Source organism: Pongo abelii, chromosome 13 (genome assembly GCF_028885655.2).
Source record: "Pongo abelii isolate AG06213 chromosome 13, NHGRI_mPonAbe1-v2.0_pri, whole genome shotgun sequence".
Lineage (NCBI taxonomy): Eukaryota > Metazoa > Chordata > Mammalia > Primates > Hominidae > Pongo > Pongo abelii.
In genome coordinates, this window is record NC_071998.2 from 122,720,987 (window position 1) to 122,748,004 (window position 27,018).

At 47.9% G+C, this 27,018-nt stretch overlaps 1 protein-coding gene across 35 annotated transcripts in view; it reads left to right on the forward strand.

Moving 5' to 3' along the window:
- Positions 1-27,018, forward strand: part of PRRC2B (proline rich coiled-coil 2B) — a 125,158-nt gene that overhangs the window by 18,244 nt on the left and 79,896 nt on the right. For 13 of the 35 annotated variants that reach the window (XM_054520736.2, XM_002820312.6, XM_024252323.3 and 10 more), the window contains exon 1: positions 2,579-2,809. The exons of 9 other annotated variants lie outside the window; for them this stretch is intronic. The gene's annotated coding sequence lies outside the window, so the exon portion shown is untranslated. Of the gene's footprint in view, positions 1-2,569; positions 2,810-3,285; positions 3,391-21,382; positions 26,864-27,018 lie in introns of those variants that run through there. 13 more of the 35 variants (XM_054520726.2, XM_054520734.2, XM_054520733.2 and 10 more) reach the window with 6 other exon arrangements.

The following is a 27,018-nucleotide window of genomic DNA, read 5'->3' on the forward strand; positions in this document are numbered from 1 at the left end:
CAGAATCCCTTATGCCAGAGAAGGTACCATCTTCACAGGTTTCAGGGATCAGGACTTGGACATCTTTGGTGGGGGGCATTGTATTGCCTCCACAAAGTCTACTTTTCTTCTCTGTTGGATGGGCACACTAGTAATGTCTGTTTTGTGGGTATGTCATGAGGATTACCTGAGTGACTCTATAGGGAGTATTTAGCACAGTGGCTGTCACATAGTAAGTGCTCAGTAAACCACCCTGTTACTGTTCAGCCTCCTCCTATCATTTTGTTTTGTTTTGTTTTGTTTTGAGACAGAGTCTCTGTTGCCCGGGCTGGAATGAAGTGGCGTGCTCTTGGCTCACTGCAACCTCCACCTCCTGGGTTCAAGTGATTCTTGTGCCTCAGCCTCCTGAGTAGCTGGGATTACAGGACCCCACCACCATGCCCGGCTAATTTTTGTATTTTTAGTAGAGACGGGGTTTCACCATGTTGGCCAGACTGGTCTCAAACTCCTGACCTCAGGTGATCTGCCTGCCTCGGCCTCCCAAAGTGCTGGGATTACAGGGGTGAGCCACCACGCTTGGCCTTACAAATAAGGAATCTGAGGCTTCAGACAGTTTATTTATTTTTTGCTTGTTTATTTGCTTTCTTTTTTTTTGAGATGGAGTCTTGCTCTGTCACCCAGGCTGGACTGCAGTGGCACGATCTCGGCTCAGTGCAACCTCCGCCACCCGGGTTCGAGCAATTCTTCTGCCTCAGCCTCCCAAGTAGCTGGGATTACAGGCGCCCACCACCATGCCTGGCTAATTTTTGTATTTTTAGTAGAGATGGGGTTTCACCATATTGGTCAGGCTGGTCTCGAACTCCTGACTGCGTGATCCGCCTGCCTCGACCTACCAAAGTGGTGGGATTACTTACAGGTGTGAGCCACCGTGCCAGCCTTACAGATGAAGAACCTGAGGCTCAGTTTATTTATTTAATTTATTTTTTATTTGTTTATTTGCCTTCTATCATTTTTGTTAGTTGCTGGGTTTTGAGCACTGGGCCGATTCTATGGCCTTCCTGAAGATGGTCAAGGAACAAAATGGAAAATAAAAATTAGGGTTACATCCTCCCTGTTTTGTAGAGATAGCGAAATATTGAAGACATTGGCAGGGGAGTAATGCAAATTTGATGATGTAAAACAGAGTGGCCAGCACTGTAATCCCAACACTTTGGGAGGCCAAGGTAGGTGGATCACTTTAGCCCAGGAGTTCCAGACCAACTTGGCCAACATGGTGAAATCCCGTCTCTACTAAAAATACAAAAATTAGCTGGGTGTGGTGGCAGATGTCTGTAATCCCGGCTACTCAGGAGGCTGGGGCAGGAGAATCGCTTGAATCTAGGAGTTGGAGGTTGCAGTGAGCAGAGACTGCGGATTGCGCCACTGCACTCCAGCCTGGGGGACACAGCGAGACTGTCTCCAAAAAAAAAAAAAAAGAAAAAAAGGATAACACTGAAAATGACCATGGATAAAATGTAGGAAAATTCAGAGAATTATAAAGAAGGCTATAAAATTATCCAGAATCCTACTCCCCAAAAACTAAGCTTTGTTCACCAGCCTCAGTTCTGGAGTTAGGCTGAAGTGGGTTAATTTTCCTTCTGGGTCCAGCAGTGTGGCCTTGGGCACATTCTCTCAGAGCCTCCTTTGTCTCACCTGTGAATTAGAACAGTAATATCTGCCCTTGGGTTAGGATTAAGTGAGACAAACCACGTGCTTTAGCATAGGGCATGGCCCGCAACTGGTGCTTAGTGCAACCGTGACTGGAAGAGGGTGGGATGAGTTGGGTGCCAGGCCCTAACATTTTTTTTTTTTGTATTTGCTTTTTGAAATTGCTTTTATAGTTGGTTAGGTGTCTAAAAAAGTAAGAACCCTCCTCCGCTCTCCAACCTCAAATCACGGAGGTAACCAAGACGGGAGTGCAGTCTCCCGGACCTTTTGTTTTGCAATCACACAAACACACAACACTTAAGAGGAGGGGCTTATTAGTTTTCATTTTGTAAAAATGGGACAAAGTACCCATATTGTGCAACAACCTTGCTTTTGAAATGAAAAAAGTATTATTTCTGCTTCCTTTCCGTGCATATACCGTATACATATTTTAACAAAATCCGGGCTCAGTCTGTTCTGAGGCGCTGCAGTTTTGAAGGGGGAGAGGGCGGAGATCCGGGCTCGCTCCCCCGTCACTGCCCCCTCCATCCCTTCCCCCTCTTTCCGGGCGCCCTTCCCCCGGGCCCAGGCCGGGCCCATGCCCTTCCCAGGCCCCTTCTCTTGGCTCCTGGCTCCTCCTCCGGGTCTCCTCCCCGAGCCCCGCTCTGCCCCGTTCACTCCCGCCCCTCCCGCCGGCCCCGGGACCCTCCCCCCTCCCCGCCCCCTCCCGCCGCTCCCCGCCCCCTCCCGCCGCTCCCCGCCCCCTCCCGCCGCTCCCCGCCCCCTCCCCCCTGGCCCCCGCCCTCGCCCGGCCCCCGGGCCGATCCCAAGGCCGCGGCTCTCGGGAGGCGCGGCAGGGGGCGCTGCGCACGCCCAGGCTGCGGGCGGCGGCGGGAGGAGGAGGCCGAGGAGGCGGGGGCGGCGGCAGGCGGGGGGCGGGGAGCCGAGCGCGAGGGAGCGAGCGGCGAGACAGGCGCCGAGGCTCCACCGCGCAGCGACGAGCGAGCCCGGGAGGAGGGAGGGAGCGAGCGAGCGAGCAGCCCGCGCCGCCGCCTCGCAATCCGCCGCCATCCCGCCGCCCCCGTGCCCGACCGCCGCCCGACTGCCATCGCCCGGCCCGGCCGCGCCCGCGGAACCAGACCAGGTGGGCCGGGGCCGGGGCGCGGGGGCGGCGGCGCTAAGATGGAGGCGGCGCGGCCCGGCCGGGCTTTGTTTCCCGCGGCCGCCGCCGGGGGCCCTGCGGCCCTGCCCGACCTTTGTCCGCGAGCGCGGCCCCCGCTGCCGCCGCCGCCTCCTTCCCGCCGGGCGCGGGGCTGCGGGGCTGGGAGGCCGCGGGGCCTGGGGGCGGTGGGCCCGGGCGCGCTCGCCATTGTTGTGGCGGCGCCGCGCGGCCTCAGGCTGGGGCGGGGTCCGGGGACCGCGCGCCTCCGTCAGGGTTCGCCCGCCACCCCCGTACCCCCGAGGCCGGGCCGGGCTGCAGAGGCCGGAGGGGCGGGGGTCCCGGGCCCGCAGCCGGGCTCGGGGTTCCGGGGCCGGCGTCTCTGCTCCCCGCCCCGCCCAATTGACGGAGCAACGCGCCCGAGGCGGGATCCTGCGGGGTCGGGCCTTGGGTCCGGGGCGCTGAGTGGCGTTCGCGGGGCCGTTCCTGGTGCGGGGTGGGCCGGGCCCCGGCGGCGCTAAAGTTGGCGGCTGGGGGAGGGAGGCGAGCGGCCGCCCAGTCTCGGTGTGAGTGCGGGAACCAGAGGGTTATTTTCGAAATGCTGAATGCTCCATGCTAAAAATGTTTAATAATAAACAGGATGTCGCCACTCGGGGCCTGCCAGATGGGTTTTTTTTTTTTCCTCCTCTTTTGCCTCCCCCCCAACCCCCAAGAGAGGAATTCAGCCCTGTTGAAACTGTGGGCCTCTGAAGAGTGGATTTGCCTTAAGAGATGGATTTTTTTCCTTTTTCTTTTCTCTTCCTTCTAAATATCGTGGGAGGTCGGAGCCCACCTTTAGGCAAGAATTGGAGGTGTTTTCAGTGGTGAGCTTGAAGGAAGTGGGAGAAGGGGGGCTGGGGAGTGTCATTTGCTAAATGGCTTCCTGGGATAAATCTTTAAATATCTTTGGTTTACAGGACTGTTAAACTTTCCCTAAGATTCTTTTTTTTCTTTAAGGTTTAGTGTGCATTTGATGTGGCTTTATACAGTATCATCCAGTTTGGTTTTTGTAACCATTCGTATGCGGTCTTAGCATGGTTTCTCCGAATCTCGCTGCAGCCATTTAGTCAGGTCTATGCACAGCGCTGTGGTGTAAGGTGGGGCTGGGGAGGCCCAGGCATTGGGGTGCAGATCCTGCTTGTTTCTTCCGTAAACCTGGTGACTCTGGGGCTGTCTGAGGCTTCATCTGCATAAATCGGGGCGTGCACCCTCCACCTGGCAGGTTTGGGCAACGGTGAAGGGCCTAGCAGAGGGCCTGGCACAGTTAGTGGTTCCACCTACGGTTGTTGGTATAACTGCTGTCAAGTCCTAGGACAGACATGAGCCCATTGTGGTGCCACCCATAGAGCCAAACTGTGCGCGTGAATGCCACAGGTGCTGGCCTAAGGCATGGGCAATACAGAAGGAATTCAAGGCCCAAACATGAGTGGGCGCGCTTATACAGTGCTGAGCCTCTCGGGAGGCAGGGATGGGAAAAAGTAGCATTTGGAGGTCTCTAGAACTTAATAGACCCGGAGTGTGTGGTAGTTGGTCAGCTTAAGGCAGGGTTAGAACAGTACGAGATGCTCAGGACAAACAGACGCCCAAGGAGTCCTGCCTTCTGAGGATAACTGCTTTCCTTGGGGATTGGCAGATAATCATTTGAGAGTGAGTTTCTACTTGTTTGGGCAAGTGTGTCTCTTGGAGCCTGCGCAGCTGGATTCTGGTCCTCATCGGGTTACCTTTACAAAGCAAGTCTCTGAGCCTCAGATCTTGCATCTGTAAGATGGGAATAATTATGCCTGCCTTGGGTATCTATTAGGGCTTTTGGGAGCCTCACTTAAGATTCACAGTCAATTTTCTCTCTCCATAGGAAGGTGATGAAATGTATGTGTTTGTTGGTTATCTGTTTTTCTGGTTCCTTTCTCCTTCCTTCCTCCCTCCCTTGCCCTCTTCCTCTCTCCCTCCTCCTCTTCCTCTCTCCCTCCCTCCCCTCCCCTTCCTGTTCCTTCCTTCCCTTTCTTCTTTTTTCTTTTCTTTTTTTTTTTTTTTTTTTGAGACAGTCTCACTCTGTCGCCCAGGCTAGAGTGCAACAGTGTGATCTCAGCTCACTGCAACCTCCGCCTCCTGGGTTCAAGCGATTTTCGTGCCTCAGCCTCTGGAGTAGCTGGGATTACAGGCATGAGCCACCACACCCGGCCAATTTTTGTGTTTTTAGTAGAGACAGGGTTTCACCATGTTGGCCAGGCTAGTCTCAGACATCCGACTTCAGGTGATCTGCCTGCCTTGGCCTCCCAAAGTGCTGGGATTACAGGCCTGAGCTACTGCGCCCAGCCTTCTTTCTCTTAATGCTTATTTTTTCCTCTTCTCTTGGTTGATGGAACTGTGACCTCCCCACCCCAAATTCTTTGGCCGGCTAATGTTTTGCTATGGTGGCTATCACCCGTCTGCCTGGAAGCACCAGAATGGCTTAGTACAGCTAGGGAGCTCAGCCAGATCTCGGTGTCTGCTGTTTGAGACTTATGGAAGGACTATTGTTAAGAAGCAGGAGACAGACTGAACCCAGTGTTGGCCACAAGTGAGGACTGAGACCCAGGTCGCCTCTTGGCTGAACATGTTAACTTGTTGGTAAATGGCTCTGCAGTGGTTCTGCATTTTAGTGGGGAATTTGTTGTGGTTCATTTTGGCATTCCCGCAACCATCTCGTTGGTTTTTTGGTAAAATGTGGCACCCCCTCCAGACCTCCTAGCTGTGGAACTGAGATGTTTTAGCAGGGTCCTGTCATCCTTTGATTTTTTCCTCGCTTCCTGCCTCTTGGCCCTTCCTTTTTGTCTGACTTCACTCAGGCCCAGTCTGGCTCTATACTGTTAACTGGTTAGTTAGGCCAGGAGACAGTCACTGCCTCTCCCACGAGCTTCTGCATACCTGTGAATTTTGGTTATCTGTGGCCCCCTAATGCTGATTGCATGCCCTTGCCTTAGCCCCTAAGCCCACTATGTGGGCGTCCCGTCTCGTACAGTGGCCCTCTCCAGCCTCCACTGGGCCCAAATAGGTAAAAAGAAAGCCTGGGGAAGGAAGAGCGAGGAAACCTCGGGAGAGTGGAATTTCAGGAATGGCAAGTCAGAACTGGTTCCAGCATGGGTCTCGTTGCCTTGTGCTTAGCTGAGGGATTTTTGTTATGAATTTGTTTTATTTATTTATTTATTTGCCTGTTTACCACTCCTAACCTCTTTTGAATTTCAGTTCTCTTTTTTTATCCTGAAGGATTATTTTATTGTACTTTTGAGGGTTTTTTTTTTTTTTTTTTTGCCTTGCACAAAGTACTGACTCATGTTGCTAATGGCTGTGGCTGTATGCTGGTTATATGTCTCATTATCCTACCGCTTAAGATTGATCATTTCTGGGTTGGTTTCTATTTCAAACCAGAGTAGGCCAGGTGGGTCAATTCATGTATTTCTGAATTCAATAATGAGGCTTCCCTACCATGAAATGTACGTATCTTGTCATGAGCGGACAGGTACTAAATAGGGCCTATCTATACTAGATTTTAAAACAATGCATTTCTCCCCAAAAAACAAAATTTCCGGCAGACAATGGGCTATGTGCTCCAAATCTTGTAATTTTGGTTTTAAATAAATTTCATGTAAGGAGGCAGGGCTAACTAGACTGTCTTCTTTTCAGATCATAACTCGATATCTTTTTAAGATTTTTCCTGGGACTTGTACAGCCTCAGGAAACTTGGGTCTGTCATTGGGACAAAGAAATACAGGCACTGGCTGTGGTGTTGGAGATGGGAGCGACATGGGATATGGTGAGCTTTGTTTCTGGTGAAATAGAATTGTTTATCATTAGCTTTAGGTTTAAAAGGTGCCATTCAGACTGGACCTTCTCACCTGGGAGCTGGCAGACCTGGGCCTTGCCATTGGTGATATTACTGTTTATACCTCTGGGTGGCACGTGGGAAATCTCTTTTGTACTGGGAGGGAGGTTTGCCTTAGTGACTTGAGCCAGAAGTTGTGGTTGAGCTTTGTTCTCAGCTGTACTTGTTGGTTTTCTGTGTGACCTGAGAAGCATCCTTCGTCCGAGCTGAAGTGCACCTCTGAGGTGCTGGCAGCAGCACTGGTTTGTGAAGCATTGCATGCAGCAGGAGTAGCTGGCAGAACAAAGCCTATCTCAAGTTGCTGGCCATCTTTTGCATCTTGTACAGGACTTCCTTCCGTTCTTACCTCTGCAGCCAGTTGTGTGGCTTCCGTCTGGACCCTCTTCCTCCTTTCCAAGATAACCATCAGCCTTTTTCTCTGTGGGGCCGCAGAAGCAGTATTTATTGCATTTTTAATTGACTTGTCAGGCAATAGATACTCCTTGAGCACCTATCATTTGCCAGGCATTGTACAAGGCCCTTTAAATACATTTTTCTTGTGGTAGGGCAAGGTGGCTCATGCCTGTAATCCCAGTACTTTGGGACGCCAAGGCGAGTGGATTGCTTGAGGCCAGGTTAAGACCAGCCTGTGCAATGTGATGAAAAAATAATGCCTCTTAAAAGAAAAAATTAGTACAGTATAGTGGTGCATGCCTGCAGTTCTAACTACTTGGGAGGCTGAAGCAGGAGGATCACTTGAGCTTGGGAGGTTGAGGTTGCAGTGAGCCGTGATCATGCCGCTGCACTCTAGCCTGGGCAACGGAGTGAGACCCTGTCTCAAAACAATAAAAAGTAGGCTGGGCACGGTAGCTCACGCCTGTAATCCAAGCACTTTGGGAGGCCGAGGTGGACGGATCACCTGAGGTCAGGAATTCAAGACCAGCCTGGCCAACATGGTGAAACCCCGTCTCTGCTAAAAATACAAAAATTAGCTGGATGCTGTGGCGAGTGCCTGTAGTCCCAGCTACTCAGGAGGGTGAGGCTGGAGAATCACTTAAACCTGGGAGGTGGAGGTTGCAGTGAGCTGAGATCGTGCCACTGCATTCCAGCCTGGGAGACAGAGTGAAATTCTGTCTCAAAAAAAAAAAAAAAGGTCTGGGCACGGTGGCTCATGCGTATAATCCCAGCATTTTGGGAGGCCGAGGTGGGCGGATCACGAGGTCAGGAGATCGAGACCATCCTGGCTAATACGATGAAACCCTGTGTCTACTAAAAATACAAAAAATTAGCCGGGCGTGGTGGCGGGTGCCTGTAGTCCCAGCTACTCGGGAGGCTGAGGCAGGAGAATGGTGTGAACTTGGGAGGCGGAGTTTGCAGTGAGCCGAGATCACGACACTGCACTCCAGCCTGGGCGACACAGCAAGACTCCATCTGAAAAAAAAGGAAAATACTGAAAAGAATAAATACCAAAATAAATATATAAATCACTTGTGACCTCACCATCCAGAGCTAACTACAGTAAAGTTGCTGGTGTGTTTCTTTCCTCTGGTAATGTCTGTGGTTTCTAAATTAGAGTAATAGTATATATACATTGAATACACAGTTGATAGCTTGCTTTTTCCCTTTTAATGTTACAGTATATTCCTCTAAGTTATTTTTATAATTATACAATTGCTATTATATGGATATGCCATAATTAATATTGACTCCTGTATTACTAGACATTTAGATTATTGTTGCCCTCTTTTCCCTCTCATAAGAAAAACCGTAGGGAGCATCTTGGCATGTAAGTCTTGGTCTACGTGGCTGATTATCTCCCGTAAGTGGAATTTCTGGGGTCAGAGGATTGCAGGCTTGTTCTTCTCTTCTGGACAGGATCGGTTGTCTCCTTCAGTCTTTGTCACCTCCCTCTCCAGCCTTGAGCCCAAGGCAGCCTCTTTCTTAGTTTTTTCTTTTTTGAGGCAGGGTCTCACTTTGTCGCCCAGTCTGGAGTGCAGTGGTGTGATCTCAGCTTACCGTAACCTCTGCATCCTGGGCTCAAATGATCCTTCTGCCTTAGCCTCCCAAGTAGCTGGGATCCTATAGGCATGCATGCCTAAGTTTTGTATTTTTTTGTGGAGACGGGGTTTCGCCATTTTGCTGTTAGTTTTTCTTTTCTTTCTTTCTTTCCTTTTTTTTTTTTTGAGATGGCATCTTGTTCTGTTGTGCAGGCTGGAGTGCAGCAGTGCGATCTTGGCTCACTGCAACCTCCGATTCCTGGGTTCAAGCGATTCTCCTGCCTCAGCCTTCGAGTAGCTAGGATTACAGGCGTGCACCACCACGCCTGGCTACTTTTTGTATTTTTAGTAGAGATGGGGTTTTGCCATGTTGGCCAGGCTGGTCTCGAAATCCTGACCTCAGGTGATCCACCTGCCTTGGCCTCCCAAAGTGCTGAGATGACAGGTGTGAACCACCGTGCCTGGACACCCAGGCTGTTTGAGACTCCTGGACTCAAGTGATCCCTCCGCCTCCGCCTGTCAAAGTGCTGGGATTACAGGCATGAGCCACGGCACCTAGCAAGGCAGCCTCTTTCATGAGCCACTAGGTTCTGGGGGTCTCAGTCCTGGTTAAGCCCTTTGATGAGTGGGGCTTGAGGTCTTACTCCATTTACTGGTTTGAACCTGGACAAGCCTTTTGTCTTAAACAGTTTTTGTTTCTAGGGACATGGATGCCCCATTGACTCCTGGGGAGATCCTGGTCTGGTGGGGAGGAGGCTCTGGAGAGCCCCCCACCTAACTTTGGCCTCATCCTCTTGTGATTTATTTCTTTCTTTCTTCCTTCCTTCCTTCCTTTCTTTTTTTTTTTTTTTTGAGATGGAGTTTTACTCTTGTTGCCCAGGCTGGAGTGCAATGGCGCGATCTCGGCTCACTGCAATCTCCACCTCCCAGGTTCAAGCGATTCTCCTGCCTCAGCCTCCTGTGATTTCTTCGGAGCCACCTACAGTTTCTCTTTATAGCACTTTTCACAACTTGTAAATAGGTGTGTTTTTTTTTTTAATTTTAAAAATTGTGAAGTATACATAACATAAAATCTACAATTTTTAAGTGTACAGTTGAGTGGCGTGAAGCACTTTCACAGTGTTGTGCAACCATCACCACCATCCATCTCCAGAAAGTTCTCATCTTCCCAAACTGAAACTCTGTTCCCATTAGATGCCAACTCCCCTCCCCCATCCACTGGTGGCGGCCACCATTCTCACCATTCTTACCATTCTTTCTCTTTTTTTTTTTTTTTTTTTTTTTTGAGATAGTGTCTCACTCTGTTGCCCAGGCTGGAGTGCAGTGGCACGATCTTGGCTCACTGCAACCTCAGCCTCTTGAGTAGCTGGGATTACAGGCACACACCACCACACCCAGCTAATTTTTGTAATTTTTTGTAGAGATGGGGTTTCACCATGTTGGCTAGGCTGGTCTCGAACTCGTGGCCTTAAGTGGTTTGCTTGCCTCAGCCTCCCAAAGTGCTGGGATTACGGGCATGAGCCACTGTGTCTGGCCTAGTTTTTGTATATTTATTTTATTGAGACGGAGTTTTGATGTTGCCCAGGCTGGAGTGCAATGGCGCGATCTCGGCTCACTGCAGCCTCTGCTTCCTGGGTTCAAGAGATTCTCCTGCCTCAGCCTCCCGAGTAGCTGGGATTACAAGCGCCTGCCACCATGCCCAGCTAATTTTTGTATTTTTAGTGGAGACGGGGTTTCACCATGTTGGCCAGGCTGGTCTCGAACCCCTGACTTCAGGTGATCTGCCCACCTTGACTTCCCAAAGTGCAGGGATTACAGGCGTGAGCCACTGTGCTTGGTCTAATTTTCGTATTATTATTGTTACTATTTTTGAGACACAATCTCGTTATGTCTCCCAGGCTGGAGTGCAATGGCACGATCTCGGCTCACTGCACCTCTGCCTCCTGGGTTCGAGCGATTCTGCCTCAGCCTCCTGAATAGCTGGGATTACAGGTCTGGCTAATTTTTGTATTTTTAGGAGAAACGGAGTTTCGCCATGTTGGCCAGGCTGGTCTCGAACTCCTGAGCTCAAGCGATTTGCCTGCCTCAGCTTCCCAGAGTGCTGGAATTACAGGCATGTGTAATCCCATGGTGGCAATGGTGAGCCACCTTGCCCTGCCAACCATTTTACTTTCTTTCTGTGAAACTGAATACTCTTAAGTACCTCATGTAAGTGAGATCATCCAATATTTGTCATTTTGTGTCTGGCTTATTTTTAGCATAGTATTTCCAAGGTTCATCCATGTTGTAGCATGTGTCAGAACTAACTTCCTTCTTAAGGCAGAATAATATTCTCTTATTTGCATGTATCTACCACATTTTATTTATTCATTCAGCGATGGGCAGCAGCCTGTAGATAGTTTTGTTTTCATGTATTGAATGGTCCTTTCCCCCAGTGGAGTGAGTAAATGCATCCAGAAGCAGAATTCTGTTGTTTCCCATTCATCACTGTGTGCCAGGTGTCTGAGAAGGGGGTCTCATAGGAGCCCACCCAGAAACCAAGCTCACCTCAGTCTGGGTGTGGGGCGGTCAGGGAAAGCATTCTGGAAAATGTAGCTGACTTGGAATAAGCACCTATTGAAAATAGTGTGCTGAGCCCTGGAACATTAAAAATGTGTTCCTATGTGGAAATCAGAAATGTATGGGTCCCAGAAGAGAACCTGTGGGTCAGCCTGCTTTCCAGAGTGCTGAGGCCCTTTGAATGGTGAACATTATGCACGCATTCTCGTATGGCCAGTGCCAGTGGGGAGGAGGGCAAAGAATGACTGTGGCTCCGGGAAGCCCACATCAACTTCCCGACACGCTTCAGGATCATATCTTTGTATAGAACCATGGGATGGATCGCTGCAGGACCTACTGGAAAAAGGAGGTCATCTCCAGCACTCTGTCCATGGGTCCTTTGTGTCTTGCAGAACTTTTTTCGGCAGGTGTTGTTTACATATGGTTCAGAGCTTAAAGAACAGCTCTGTTCCAGGCCAGGGCAGAAAGCACAGGCCTGTCTGGGAGGGGCATCATCACTCCTGCCTGCCTGCCCGCCCAACTGACCTGTCAGTGGACTGAATGGGCCAACTGTTCAGAAATCCTTGGGGAGAGGATAGTGTCCTGAATCATAATGTGGTATTTTCTGGGTTTTTTTTTTTTTTTTGGTAAAACAATTACAGAAGTATACAGAATTTTTTTTTTTTTTTTTTTTTTTTTGAGGTGGAGTCTTGCTCTGTTGCCCAGGCTGGAGTGCAGTGGCATGATCTGGGCTCACGGCAACCTCCACCTCCCAGGTTCAAGCAATTCCCCTGCCTCAGCCTCTTGAGTAGCTGGGACTACGGGTGCATCCTGCCACGCCTGGCTAATTTTTTTTTGTATTTTAGTAGAGGTGGGGTTTCGCCGTGTTGCCCAGGCTAGTCATGAACTCCTGAGCTCAGGCAATCCATCCACCTCAGCCTCCCAAAATGTTAGAATTACAGGCGTGAGCCACTGCGCCTGGCCCATACTTTTTTTTAAAAAAAGAAATTAAAAGCCAAGTGTTTGACGAGAAATGAAAGCTTCTCCCCAATGTCCTAGGCAGTAACCATTATTGATAAATTTGCTTTGTTTATCCTTCTAGGCTCAGTGCACATATAAATATGGCCTCATGTATGCAGGTTTTTTAAAAAACAAAAATGGCATATACTATATTGTATTGCAACTTGGCATTTTCAAAATATCACAATCATTTTTCCACATATATTTTTAAGCATAACTTTTCTTATTTTTATTTTCAGTAATATTTTTTTTTCTTCGTTAGGGATGTGGGAGTGGGTCTCGCTATGTTGACCAAGCTTGTCTTGAACTCCTGGCCTCCAGCTGTCTTCCCATCTTGGCCTCTGAAAGTGCTAGGATTACAGGTGTAAGCCATCACACCCAGCCATTTTTCCATATTAATGTGAACAGACCTGCCACACTAAGTGTTTTAAAAATAATGTTAGGTTTGTAAAAAAAATACAAGTATGTAAAAGAAGAAAAAATCGTTTATAATCCCATGGTTTAGATATTCCCAGTTGACTTTTTTTTTTTTTTTTTTGGGTGGTGGGGACGGAGTTTTGCTTGTCACTCAGGAAGGCAATGGCGTGATCTTGGCTCACTGCAACCTCCGCCTCCTGGATTCAAGCAATTGTCCTGCCTCAGCCTCCCTAGTAGCTGGGACTATAGGCGTCCACCACCATGCCTAGTTGATTTTTTTTGTATTTTTAATAGAGGCGAGGTTTCACTAAATGTTGGCCAGGCTGGTCTTGAACTCTTGGCCTCAGGCGAGCCACCCGCCTCAGCCTCCCAAAGTGCTGGGATTACAGGCGTGAGCCACTGCACCTGGCCCCCAGTTGACTTTTTAAAAGGAAAATTCAAGTTGCTCAGGGAGATATAAAGGCTCTTCCCCACTCTCTCTGAAAAAAAAAAAACCACTGAGAGAAAGTTCTTGGGATTCCTCCCAGAAAAAACCCACATTATCCGCATGCATGTTTGTATTCTTCAAGCATGCTGCTGCCCTTTCACGTGATAAAATGTCTCGGCGTGCTCCCTGACAGCCACGCAGACGGATTATGTCATCTATTTTAGCAACTGCAGAGAATATTTTGTGGGTGTACTTGATTTAACCTGTCTCCTACTGGTGGACATTTGGCCTATTTGTAGTTTTGGAATATTACACAATTTTGGTAAAACTGTACCAGATTTGTTTTCAAAAACATACAATTTGTATGTAAGCATGTAAGTGTGAGCACGTGGTTCTGCAATGTGGACTCTTCAACTGAATAGCTTTTTGGTAAGAATTCTGCCAAATTTCTCTTCAGAAAACTTTGTATCAGTTTATATGTGTGAGCGTATGTTTCTGGACTATGGGCTTTTCTAAATGAACAGGCTTTTTGGATTGTTTTGGGTGTACACATTTTCCAATCAAAAGCTACTGTTTTGCGGCTTTCTGTGGTGAGCGTAGGGTCTGATGTTTTGGTGAGCTTGGGCAGGCAGCGATCAGACACAGCAGCTCCGTTCACAGTGCAGAAGCGGCCACTGGAGGAGTTGCTCTGGGTGTCTTGTTAGGTGAAGGCCACTGTGGGAGCTGGAAGGAGGCGATAGACACAGGCAGCCAGGTCTAAGGTTGATTTTCTGTATCAACTGAAATGATTGTCCTTGCTGCCTGTTTTCTTCCAGCTGTTATACACTGGAGCCTGGTGCATAAAATTCAGAGACTGCCTCCATTTTAAGTTTTCTCATAGCCCCGTGTTTCACAGCCCTTGGTGGTTTTGTCGCTGTTAATATTCATTGCCGTTGGCGCTTTTGCAGCTCCTGATAGTGATGGTGGCTGTTGTGCACATCTCACTTCTCGACTCAACCTCTTGGCGTCACTTGCCACCCCTCCTGCCCCCCACTTTGGTTTAGTTCTTACAGGAGATCACACCATTGGTTGAAGTGACTGCAGAAATGAAGCACTGGAATGCCTGGGTGGTGGTGTTTCATCAGGCTAGGCTGGCGGGGATTTGTGCTCTGGCAAGAGGAGGTGCGGTTTGGAATTACACTGCTCTGGCTCCTGGGGGGTTATTGTTAGCTGGAATTCAGAGAGAGCTCGCTGGGAGAGTTGGGAATGCCATGCCCCCTCTTCCTGGTGGAGAGTAGCTCTCCCTTGCAGGCACAGTGCAGCACCCCACACTGGAAGCCCTGCTTTGGGGTCAGCTGCCTTCAAGTCCGGGTTCTACCACTTAGAAGCTGGGTGACCGGGGCCAGCTTTTAAATCTTTTTGAATCTCCATTCCCTTCCTCTGCAAAATGTGATAGTAACACCTTCATAGGACCTCGGAAAGGATTCAGAGGGTCATGTGCTGCAGAGTTGACAGGGCACCTGGCACAAGACAGCAGGCTCTCCATAGACCGCAGCTATTAATGGTTCCTGGATTCAGCCCTCCCTGGGGGCCTGGGGGTTTGGAGCAGGCAGGGTTTTGTACACTTGGGGCTCGTTACCTAGGTGTTGGGGTTTCTAATTGTGTGCTCGGCACTGTGCTACATGCTAAAGATTTGGACCCATAGCGCATTGCCCTCACCTCCTGGAGCTCAGTCACCTTAACTAGCAAGGTCCTCCCATGGGCAGGTGCATCGGGGCTCTTTCTTCTGTCCATTTCTCCACGTTGAACACCACTGCAGATGTCTGTTCCCATGAGCAAGGGCATTTGATAGCTGGCAGCTGCCCTGTATCTACTCTGTTCTGTTGTGTTCTTGGGGAGTTTCAGGTGAGTGTCTTGGAAGGAATGAAGGTAGGCATGTTAAGGCGGTTTGTGGGTTCTGGCTGTAAGGGAGACTGCAGCTGGGCCAGCAACAGCTCTGACTTCACCTCGGGCCGACAGGAGTGTTCCTTTCAGCCACTTAGACCCACCTGCTGTGAGGTCTTGAACAAATCATGTCTTTTGCTCCTTTAGGTCTCAGTTTTCTTATCTGCCAAGTGGATATGGAACCTGTCTCACAGCATTGCTGCAAAGATTGGCGTAATTTCTGGGATGCAATTAGTGCAGTGTAGGAAACCTAGTCAACTTGGAACAGTATATGGTATTGATACTATGTTGCTCAGTTCACTGAGATCTTAAAAACAATGTAACAGTTACAATACAGGTGTGTCATTGTTACAATACAGGCTTGCTACAAACATCAAGCTCCAGAAGTGTATAGAGTAGAAAGTGAGTCATTCCTTCTTACCTGCTGTTTCTTTTTAATATCAAGAGAGGACTGCTGTCTTGAACAGTTTTTTTTAACTAAGTAAGGGGACTGTTTTAACTGTGCATATGAATTCTAAACCTGAAGTGACCACTGGAAGGTGGGAGGTGTGACTGTTTATAGGTAGACCTTAATATAAGCAAAGACATCTCATATGGCTCCTTAGTGTGGTCACTTCAGCTTTTTGAGGGGAGAAAAGGCCGTTGTAATTCTTTGCAAACCCTGGATGAATCATAATGTTGTATTGGTAAAGTTCAACAGTGGCATAGACTGGGTTTAATTAACAAGTGCTGCTTCCAAAGATCCCACAGCTTTACAATTTGCTGTTGACATGGTTGGAGGGTGGGGGAAGGGGAAAGATGGGCATGCCCTTAGGGTAATGGGGCAGTGCAATCTGATTTTTTAGGAGCTTGGGGGAGATAGATGGTGGGTGGGGGAGGAGAGTTGTGAGTATAGAGTTTTGGGTGGGGTGAGGGGTCTGTGGGTAAGGTGTTTATAACGTGTGTAGTGTATTTGGAGTGAGGGCGCATGCTCCCCTTTCCCACCATTCTGAAGTCACAGCTTGGCTTACCTGGGAATGCCCTTGGAGTAGTAATCCCTGGCCCTTATTTTGGGTCTGTCCTTTATTCCTTTGTTGCTTTAGACCTGGCTTCACCGGCGATTGTCCTGGGTTTCCTCTAGTGTCTGAGGCTTGGAGGAGAAATCATGCACGGCTTCTGGGGTCCAGTCCTTTGGCCTTTGCTGGAGATTATACCAACCCAGCCCTTTTAGCTCCCACTTCAGTATTTTTGGATTTATTTATTCTTATCAAAGAGAAAGTTCCTTTGTCGCGGCTGAGTTGATGAACATCTCTATAGCAGCAAACACCCGAGGGCGTGTGGCCCAGTTCTGAGAGGCTGTGGTAGAGTGAGGAGGGCACTGTGTGATCCTGGTTCTCACTTCACCTCTGAGCCTCTGTTCCCTTATCTGCAAATAGGGGGTGATAGTAAGGACAGCCACCTCAGTGGTGGTTAGGAGGATTCTCTCCACAGCTGTAATGTTTATTCAGGCAGCCTGATGGAGTATTTCCTCACCGGGGTAATGGGAGGCATTGCATCCAGGTTGGAATGGTTGCTAAGGAGTCCTTCGGTGCTTCTGGTGATAGTCATTGTTGGCCCTAATCCGCCTTCTCCAGGTGAACTGTGGGAGTGCCACAGCTAGAGGGGGTGGGAAGAAGAGGATGGGTTGTTGTAAGTAGGCTGTGTTCTCTGCCTGTCTGGGCATTTGCTGCGAAGGGCGTCTGACTCCCATGTAATTTACCTAATGAGAGGTCTCGGGCCTTGCTGGGCCTTGCTGGTTACTCTGCGCGGGGTTACAGCTCTCAACTCTTTTCTTTCTATGGACACAAATGAAAAACGTACTTTGCAGAGATGCCAGGTTGTAAAGAAATATTGGCCCCAGCACGTAAAGATACATGTACTGGAGTGTTGATTGTGGCATTATTTGTGGTGGGACATGTTCAGTTGGACATTTCCGTAGGGAAATGGGTAAATAGAATACGATGCCACTGTATAGTGGAATGCTGTGTAGGCATTAAAAAGAATGAGGTAGATCACTATGTGTATTTTTATCTTTTAATTTTTAAGTCTGAACTAAACAGAACTGTGTATATTTTTAGAAAGATGAGCATGTATAGAAAGAGAAGAACCCAGGTTGAATAATATAGTAGCTTCCTGTGTTTGTAGAGAAGACCATGACTGCTTATATGAATGTGTATAAGCCTGGAGGCTGTCCACCAGTTTGTTAACACTGTTTACCTTTTGAGTTGGATTGTTTTCTTGTGCACACATTAGTATCTTTTTTTATTTTTTATTTTTTTGAGACAGAGTTTTACTCTTGTTGCCCGGGCTGGAGTGCAATGATATGATCTTGGCTCACTGCAGTCTCCGCCTCCTGGGTTTAAGCGATTCTCCTGCCTCAGCCTTCCGAGTAGCTGGGATTACAGGCATGTGCCACCACACCCAGCTAATTTTTTGTGTTTTCAGTAGAGATGAGGTTTCTCCATGTTGGTCAAGCTGGTCTCAAACTCCCAACCTCAGGTGATCCACCCGCCTCGGCCTCCCAAAGTGCTGGGATAACAGGCATGAGTCGCCGCGTTTAGCCACTTTTTTTTTTTTTTTCCTGAGATGGAGTTTTGCTTTTGTCGCCCAGGCTGGAGTGCAATGGCGCGATCTTGGCTCACTGCAACCTCCGCCTCCTGAGTTCAAGCGATTCTCTTGCCTCAGCCTCCCAAGTAACTGAGATTACAGGCATGTGCCACCACGCCCGGCTAATTTTGTATTTTTAGTAGAGATGGGGTTTCTCCTTGTTGGTCAGGCTGGTCTCGAACTCCCGACCTCAGGTGATCTGCCCGTCTCGGCCTCCCAAAGTGCTGGGATTACAGGCGTGAGCCACTGCGCCTTACAGGTGCCTGCCTCCATGCCCAGCTAATTTTTGTATTTTTAGTAGAGATGGGATTTCACCGTGTTGGCCAGGCTGGTCTCGAACTCCTGACCCCAGGTGATCTGCCCATCTCGGCCTCCCAAAGTGCTGGGATTATAGGTGTGAGCCACTGCGCCCTGGCCACATTAGTACTTTTGAATTTGTCTTACTGAATGTGTATTAGTAACATGTATTGGTTACAAAGATAATAACAAAGGTAACTTGCATGCATTTCAGTACAGTGGAGCCCGTGGGGGCTGGGCTGAGCTGGGGCAGCTGCTGTGTTGGTGGCTCTTTTCCTGGTGCCAGATCAAACCTACCGTGAGGTAAGAGCTGCTCCAGGCTTCTTATTCCACGCAGACCCATCCAGTGCACCCTGGCTCCTGGTATTGGGCCCCAGTGGTTCCCGTGAATTTAACTAGTTCAGTCGTCTGTCTCTGTTGATGTGTCAGTGGCCCTCAGAAACTGCTTTGTTGATCTGGTTAGAAGGAACAATCCAATACAAATGCTGTCTCCGATTTCTCTTCTCTACTAAATCAGATTGTACAATAAAGAACATAGATTTTGGTTGCATTTGCAGATTACTTCTCGTTTGTTAATTCACCTTTATTTGGAGGTGGAAAAGGAAGGAGTAACTGAAAGAAGCTCATGTATTTCATGTATTTCTTTTATTTGCCAGGTCCTTGTTAAATTTTGATGCCAGAGAGGGAGGCCTTTGTATAGCACATCTGTCTAACTGTTCATCACTCACCATATGTTGAAATCATCTTCTTCCCCTCCCCCCTTGCTAAATTAACCACATCTTCAAAAGGGGAGGTAGGCGGGAACTCGGAGACTGCATATGGGCTTTCCAGCCAGAGTCCTCTCAGGCTTCAGCCCAAGCCTGCCTGCCTGTGAGCTAGATGAGGAGGGGCTCCAGGCAGACCCTGTGGGTGAGGAGCCCAGAGCTGGTGCAGACTCTAGGGTCTAGGGGTGTGGGATGCTGTATTAGAGTAAAGATACCAGTGCCAGCGCCAGTTCACACCCCACCGCAGGCCAGGTCTGCACTTCACATTCACCTCAGGTCCCCAGGGGCACCGGCAGGGCCAGGGAGTACTGTGGGCAGGTGGGGCCATTCTCTGGGGCCCACCGCATGGGCCTCCCAATCATGGCAGCAGGCGTCGTTCTTCCAGTGCCCAACACTGCCCAAGTAAGTGTGGATGTCACATCACCCCGGGTTCAGGTTCAGGTTTTTTAGACTCACTAACTGGATGATGGTGACCTTGGGCTAGTTATTTAACCTTGCGGAGCCTCCATGTCTATAAAATGGAAGTACCAATACCCTTTTCTGAGTGGTTTATCTATTTTGTTTCTTCTTTCAAGGAACTAATTTTATTCATTTTTTCTTTTCTTTTTTTCCTTGTGGACCTCACCTGACTGGAGGAGCTCCTATTCTTAAATGCAGTTTTATGCAGATGTATTTATTACACTCCCTAGCTCTCTTCAGGCTTTTTCTTCATTGTTTCTGCTTTCTCTTACATTCACTTGCATTGGTTTTTTTCTGATTTCTTAACTTGGATGCTTAATTTATATATATATTTTTTTCGTTAGGAATTTGGTTTTTAGGATATTTCCTCTGAGTACAAATTTATTTTTGCTTTGAAAGTTTTCTTATGGCCAGTAATCCCAGCACTCTGGGAGGCTGAGGAGGGCGGATCACCTAAGATCAAGAGTTCGAGACCAGCCTGGCCAACATGGTGAAACCCCATCTCTACTAAAAATAAAAAGAATTAGCCAGGTGTGGTGGCAGGCACCTGTAATCCCAGCTACTTGGGAGGCTGAGGCAGGAGAATCGCCTGAACCCGGGAGGAAGAGGTTGCAGTGAGCCAAGATCGCGCCACTGCACTCCAGCCTGGGTGACAGAGCGAGACTATCTCGGCGGGGGAAGAAAGCTTTGTTATGTAGTGTTCTATTTTTCATTTGTACTATTTATTTTCTTTCTTTTTTTTTTTTTTTTTTTTTTTTGAGACGGAGTCTTGCTCTGTTGCCCAGGCTGGAGTACAGTGGCGCAATCTCGGCTCACTGCAAGCTCCGCCTCCCGGGTTCATGCCATTCTCCTGCCTCAGCCTCCTGAGTAGCTGGGACTACAGGCGCCGGCCACCACGCCTGGCTAATTTTTTGTATTTTTAGTAGAGACAGGGTTTCACTTCACCGTGTTAGCCAGGATGGTCTTGATCTCCTGACCTCGTGATCCACCTGCCTCGGCCTCCCAAAGTGCTGGGATTACAGGCATGAGCCACCGCGCCCGGCCTCATTTGCACTATTTTCTAGATATTTTGCAGGTGTGGTTTTGAATTCCACTTAGATTCAAAACTTTTTTAGTAGAGAGTGTTAGGTTTTCCAGCTCTTGGGGTTATTCTTATTTCTACTTTCATCATGTCTTGTTTTATTGCACTGTTGTCAGTTTTACTTTACAGAATTTGGGATTTTTCTTTTCTTTTTTCAGACAGAGACTTGTTCTGTCACCCAGGGTGGAGTGCAGTGGCACAGTCACGGCTTACTGCAACCCCAAACTCCTGGACTCAAGGGAGTCTCCCAAGTAGCTGGGATCCAGGCATGTGCCAACACGCCCAGCTAATCAATTTTTTTTTTTTTTCTCTAGAGATGGCGTCTTGCTATGTTGCCCAGACTGATCTCAAACTCCTCACCTCAAGCGATCCTCTCACTTCGGACTCTCAGAGTGTGGGGATTACAGGTGTGAGCCACTGTACCTGGCATGGATTTTTCTTAAAGTCTAATCTAGTCACTTTTAGAACATGTTTGCTCATCTGCGTTGACTGTCTCTATCTTGATGGGCTTGATCTACCAAGGTGGACAGGCTTCTGTTTGTTCTAATGTTTGTACTTTCATTGTGGGTGGTCCTCTTGGCCCTTTTAAAACTACCCTGCTCTGCTGCTTGCTCTTTTGTGTCTATCTCCTTTGATTCAACATTTTTTTTGTGCATTTCATGTGTATAGTTGTGTATGTTTATTTGTTCTTATTGTAGAATGGTTTTTGGTTATGTGGATGTAATTATCCATGTGACAGACTGAGCTCATTTCCATAGTTCTTCCAAACAGTGCTGCCACAGTGCGGGTATGTGCATGCATGCGTGCGTGCGTGCGTGCGTGCGCGCGCGCTGTTGGGTATGTACCTAGGTTTGGAGTTACTGGGTCATGGGTGGGCATATGGTGGCTGCATGGGCAGCTGCCAGCTCTCAGTGATGGCACCAGGTACATGAAGGTCATCCTTGCTCTGCTGGCGCTGTAAAGATGTTGCTTCTTTGCAAAATAACCGCTAGATTCCTTATAATTCTAGTGAAAATCCCAGCAGCTTTTCTTTTGTTTTAGCTGTTTATTTCAGAAATTGACAAACTCATTCTGAAATTTATATGAAAATGCAAAAGGGCAAGAATAATCAAAGCATTCTCTCTCTTTTTTTTTTTTTTTTTTTTTTTGAGAAGGAGTTTTGCTATTGCTCAGGCTGGAGTGCAGTGAGACGATTATAGGTCACTGCAGCCTAAAACTCCTGGGCTCAGGAGATCCTCCAGCCTCAGCCTCCCGAGTAGCTGGGATTATAGGTGTAAAAAGTAAAGTAGAGGTTTCATTTTAAAGATTTTCCTCTTCATCTAATTAGGAATAAATACTAACTTCTTTTAGAAGCAAAATTTATTTAAAGACCTGTGCTAACATTCTTAAATATCTGCTAGCTGTAATAAATAAATTAATGTAGTTTATATTCTTAGCTCCTACAATTTAGCCTGAATATTTGCCCTGGCATGCTTACACTGGTCCAAGCAAGCATTAGGTCATAGCCTGTTCCTTTTTCTTATTTGAAGGTGTTTTTACCTTTCTTAGCATTCCACAAGTTACTTTCTCCTTCCTTTGTTCTCCTCTGCCTTTGCCTCTTTTAAAAAGTTCTAAGTTGCTAGCCAATCGGGGCAAATACAGAATGTGAGGTCCCGTTCCAGCCAATGGAAACCGAACACAGTAGGGTGGACCGTCAGATTGTAAATGACCCTGTCTCCTTTGTTCAGTGTACTCTGTCTCCTTTGTTCGGTGGCAAAACTGCTGGCGACTGTACCCTTTCTGCAGAAAGTATAAAAATGGCCTTGCTGAGGGAATTAAATTTATGTTCAAGTGCTATTTCTTTACAGCACCAGAGAACAAGCATTTCAAACATAGGCATGCACCAACACACCCAGCTAATTTTTAGTGGAGATGTGCTCTCATTGTGTTGCCCAGGCTGGTCTCAAACTCCTGGCTTCAAAGGATCCTCCTGCCTTGGCCTCTGAAAGCGCTGGGTTACAGGTGTGAGCCACCTCACCTGACTAATCAAAGCATTCTTTTGTTTTTGAGACAGAGTTTTTGCTCTTGTTGCCTAGGCTGGGGTGCAGTGGCGCGATCTCGGCTCACTGCAACCTCTGCCTCCCAGGTTCAAACGATTCTTTTCGGCCTCAGCCTCTGGAGTACCTGGGACTACAGGCGTCCACCACCAAGCCCAGCTAATTTTTGTATTTTTAGTAGAGATGGAGTTTCACCATGTTGGGCAGGATGGTCTTGATCTCCTGACCTGGTGATCCACCCACCTCGGCCTCCCAAAGTGCTGGGATTACAGGCATAAGCCACCACGCCGGGCCTTAATCAAAGCATTCTTGAAGAAAAACAAAGCTGAAGGACATATCCTACCAAATATCCAGACTTTACAAAAGCTGCAGTGATTAAGACAGTGCAGTGTTGCCAAAAAGATAGACAAATAGGCTGATTGGAGGGAACAGTCTTCAAACAAACTGCACATCAATAGTCACTTAATTTATGACACATGACAAAGAGAAAAGATGGCCTTTTCAGAAAAGGTACTGGGAGAACTGAACTCTCCATAAGGGAAAAAAAATGAAACTTTTATCACAAATCATATCCAGAAATCAGTGTTAGGTAGATCATAGATGTAAATATGAAAGATAAAACAATAAAGCTTCTGGAATAAAACATAGAATATCTTCATGATTTTGGAAAAATCGGACACAGCAGTAACCAAAGTAGAAAAATTTGATACATTAAACTGCATTAAAGTTTGTATCTTTTGCTTTTTACATTGCTACAAGAAAATGCAATCAGTACTAACTTCTAATTTCCTGGAAATGGTAGATAATCCATCCTGTTTGTTCCTCCAGAAGCCTCTATCCTGCTCTTACCAGGATTGTTGCCCCTCTGGCCCATGGTGCGGCTACCATCTTGGGCTTTTTTTTTTTTTTGGAGATGGAGTCTCTGCTGTGTTGCCCAGGCTGGAGTGTAGTGGCCTGATCTTGGCTCACTGCAACCTCCACCTCCCGGGTTCAAGTGATCTTCTGCCTCAGCCTCCCAACTAGCTGGGACTACAGGTGCCTGCCACCACGCCCAGCTAATTTTTGTATTTTTAGTGGAGATGGGGTTTCACCATATTGGCCAGGCTGGTCTTGAACTATTGAGCTCAAGTGATCCACCCGCCTTGGCCTCCCAAAGTGCTGGGATTACAAGCGTGAGCCACTGTGCCTGGCTGCTATCTTGGGCTTCTGTTAGTCGTCATTCTGGGACTTGTTTTTGTCCCTCCACACGTGGTCCTTATTTCCTGGATCTTGTTTTTATTGGTTGGATAATTTGGACATCATGACAGCAACTGTCTTTTTTGTTTGTTTGTTTTTTGTTTTTTTGAGTCGGAGTCTCACTCTGTTGCCCAGGCTGGAGAACAGTGGCACAATCTTGGTTCACTGTAACCTTTGCCTCCCAGGTTTAAGCGATTCTCCTGTTTTCAGCCTCCTGAGTAGCTGGGACTACAGGTGTGCGCCATCACGCCCAGCTAATTTTTGTATTTTTAGTAGAGACGGGGTTTCACCATGTTGGTCATGCTGGTCTTGAACTCCTGACCTCAGGTGATCACCCGCCTCGGCCTCCCAAAGTGGTGGGATTTTCACACCTGGCCAACAGCAACTATCTTAATAAGAACGTTCATTGACTCAAGTAATTGCAAGTCCAGAAGTAGACAGGTTTGGGATTATTTGGGTGCACCCATTCTGAAGTAGTCATTAGAACCGGGACTGGGCTTCTCTTAGGCCAGGCCCCCCTCCCCTGGGGCTGGGTCTGGGTCAGCCTCCCTCAGGCTCCATCAGGAAGGAGGAAGGGAGAATTAATTGCTGGGTAGGCAGACAGGAATGGTCCCACTGACATTGCCAGTCCCTCAGTTTGCTCTCTTGTAAAAATCCTATTTTGAGTTCTTATGTAAGTCTGAAAAAGTCTTTTTCTGTCCCTACACTTGACTTGGTCAGCTGAGTATTGGATTCTAGATTGAAAGTCATTTCCCAGAGAGGATGGTGATGCTGGTAAGAAGTCTCCATCATTGTTGCTCCTGAGAACTCATTGCCATTCTGATTGTTCCTCCCTGGGAACTTTTTTGCAAGAGGGATGACTTTTAGAAGCTTTTAGGTTCTCAAACTGTATCCCTAACGTGCTGAAATTTCACATTGTACTTTGTGTTCTTTTTATATCCGTTGTTCCGAGCACTTGGTGGGCCTTTGAAGTCTTGGCTACTTGGCTACTTCAACTCTGGGAATTATTTTAGGCATTTTTTACTTAATAATTTCTTCCTCTCCTTCCCCCCACTCCACCCCCATGTTTCTGGAACTCCTAGTTAAATCTGGACTCCTGGGTTAATCCTTTGATTTTCGGGGTAGGATGTGACTAGCATTATCCCGTCGCTCATTTTCTGAAATTTGCTTGGCTTGCTTTTCCACCTCTTCTTCATTTTTTTTTTTTTTTTTAATTTTTTTTTAGACAGTGTCTTGCTCTGTTGCCCAGGCTGGAGTGCAGTGGCGCCATCTCGGCTCACTGCAGTTTCTGCCTCCCAGGTTCAAGTGATTCTTCTGCCTCAGCCTCCTGAGTAGCTGGGATTACAGGCGCATGCCACCACGCCTGGCTAATTTTTGTATCTTTAGTAGGGTTGGGGTTTCACTATATTGGCCAGGCTGGTCTCAAACCCCTGACCTCGTGATCTGCCGCCTCGGCCTCCCAGAGTGTTGGGATTAACAGGTGTGAGCCGCTGCCCCTGGCCTCTTCTACCTCTTCTAATTGGATTATTTTACTTTAGAATAGTTTGGCTGTACAGAAAAGTTGGAGTTCCCATATAGCCTACTCCCAGTTTGCCCCCATTAAACACATCTTATGTTAGTATAGTATATTTGTCACAACTAATGAACCAGTATTGATACATTATTATTAACTAAAGTCTATGCTTTATTCACATGTTCTTAGCTTGTACCCAGTGTCTTTTTTTTTCTGTTCTAGGATACCACATTAAATTTAATCATGTCCCCATAGTTTCCACTAGATTGTGACAATTAAGTTTTTGATGACCATGACAGTTTTGAGGTGTACCGATCCCATATTTGGTAGAATGTTTCTCGATTTGGGATTTGTCGGATGCTTTCTTCATGATTATCCTGAGGTTATGAGGTTTGGGCTATCACATGCTTAATTCTAACTAGGGTGATTATTGTTTTCTAGTTATTCTTTAAGGGGGAAAAAAAGTTTATTTCATGGGTGTGGTATCTTCTCTTGATTTTCTGAGGATATTAATTTTATAATACATATTTTTAATCTTTGATCTCTGGCACTGTCTGTTTCCTCTGTTATTTTGTCTATTTATTTGGTGTCTGTCTTTTAGTTGATCATCTCTCAGATACCTGTGGTCTCGGGCACACAGCTGATTGGAAACTGGGTGGACTCTTCAGAGTGGGTGCCTGCATGGGACGCTGGCCTTTTCATTTCTTGACTCCCATGTTGGTGTATATAGGTTTTCTTTCTCTGGGGCTGGTTTTTCAAGAGAAGACTCCCTTGTCTTTGCCTGAGGAGTGGAGGGTGGTGTGGTGTTTGTCTGCTGCCCTCCTGTGAGGAGCAGTGGAAGTGGGGGGGCCTGAAGCTTCTGAGCTTTGCCACTCAGGTTCTCTCTTTACTTTTTTGGGGGGTCTCCTTTCCCCATCCCTTCCCCCTCTGAACCTGGCATTCTCAAGTCTAGACTTCTCTTGTTTAATGTATCCAGTGGGGGAGGGAAGGGGCCGTGAGTGTCCAGCTGTTGCACTTGCAGCCTTCAGCCAGTCCCCCCACATCTGAGTTCCCACCTTCCCCTTTCATGCAAGGTGCCTGCCACCTCCTAGGACCTCCTGAGCCTTCTGATGTCCTGGGTGAAGGGAGGTTTTCCCCTCTGCAGTCCTCATGTTGTGGCATCTTTCAGTCTGTGAAATCTGTTCATACTTGTGCCCCGTCCTTGCCGAAACTGTCCCTGTTGTTTGGGTTCTTCGCTGTTTTCATTTTCAGGGGTTGGAAGGATGAGCTGTACAAGCCCTTAGTCTTTCTGCTCTGTTTAACCAGAAGCCACCTGTATTCTAAGTAGTTTGTCTGTGAGTTGGATGGAATTGAATTAAGGGCCATCTGTGGGATGTGTGTGCATCGAGATGTGTGCACAGCCCTCTTTATGTACACGGGTGTGGGAGTATTTTTGTCCGAGCACCACTCGACTGCCTTTTCCCCATGATCAAGAATGGCTGTCTTTTTGTGTCAGAACCTCAAGAGCTGCCATTTGCTGTGGTCGCTACAGAGCGTGGTGAGGCCCAGAGGTAAGGCTGGTTTTGACATCTGGTCATTGGCACAACCTTCTTACACATATGGAGGGTGAACTTCTCTGTTCTTCCCTTCAGATGCCTAGAGAAAGGGAGCCCAAAGCCCCGGAGGCAGAGAGTTTAGCCAGCTGCAGGGGGTGATGGCGTCACCACCATTATCTGCTGAACTCCTCTGTGCCAAGGAGCATTGCATCAGGGTGCTGGTGGCACACCTGGGGATCATCATCTCTTCCTTCTAAAGCAGCTGTCTGTCTCCACTTTGTCACTGAGAAAACAGTAAGTGCAGGAGGTGACATTTGGCCCCTGGTCCCCTCTTCCTTCTGGAAGCTTGTGTGTAGAGAGCGAGCTACTGCCTGCAAACGGGGTTCATCCTCTGTAAGGAGTGTTTGCCCCAGAGAGTGTTTACCTAGAGGTTAGGTGGGAGTTTAGAT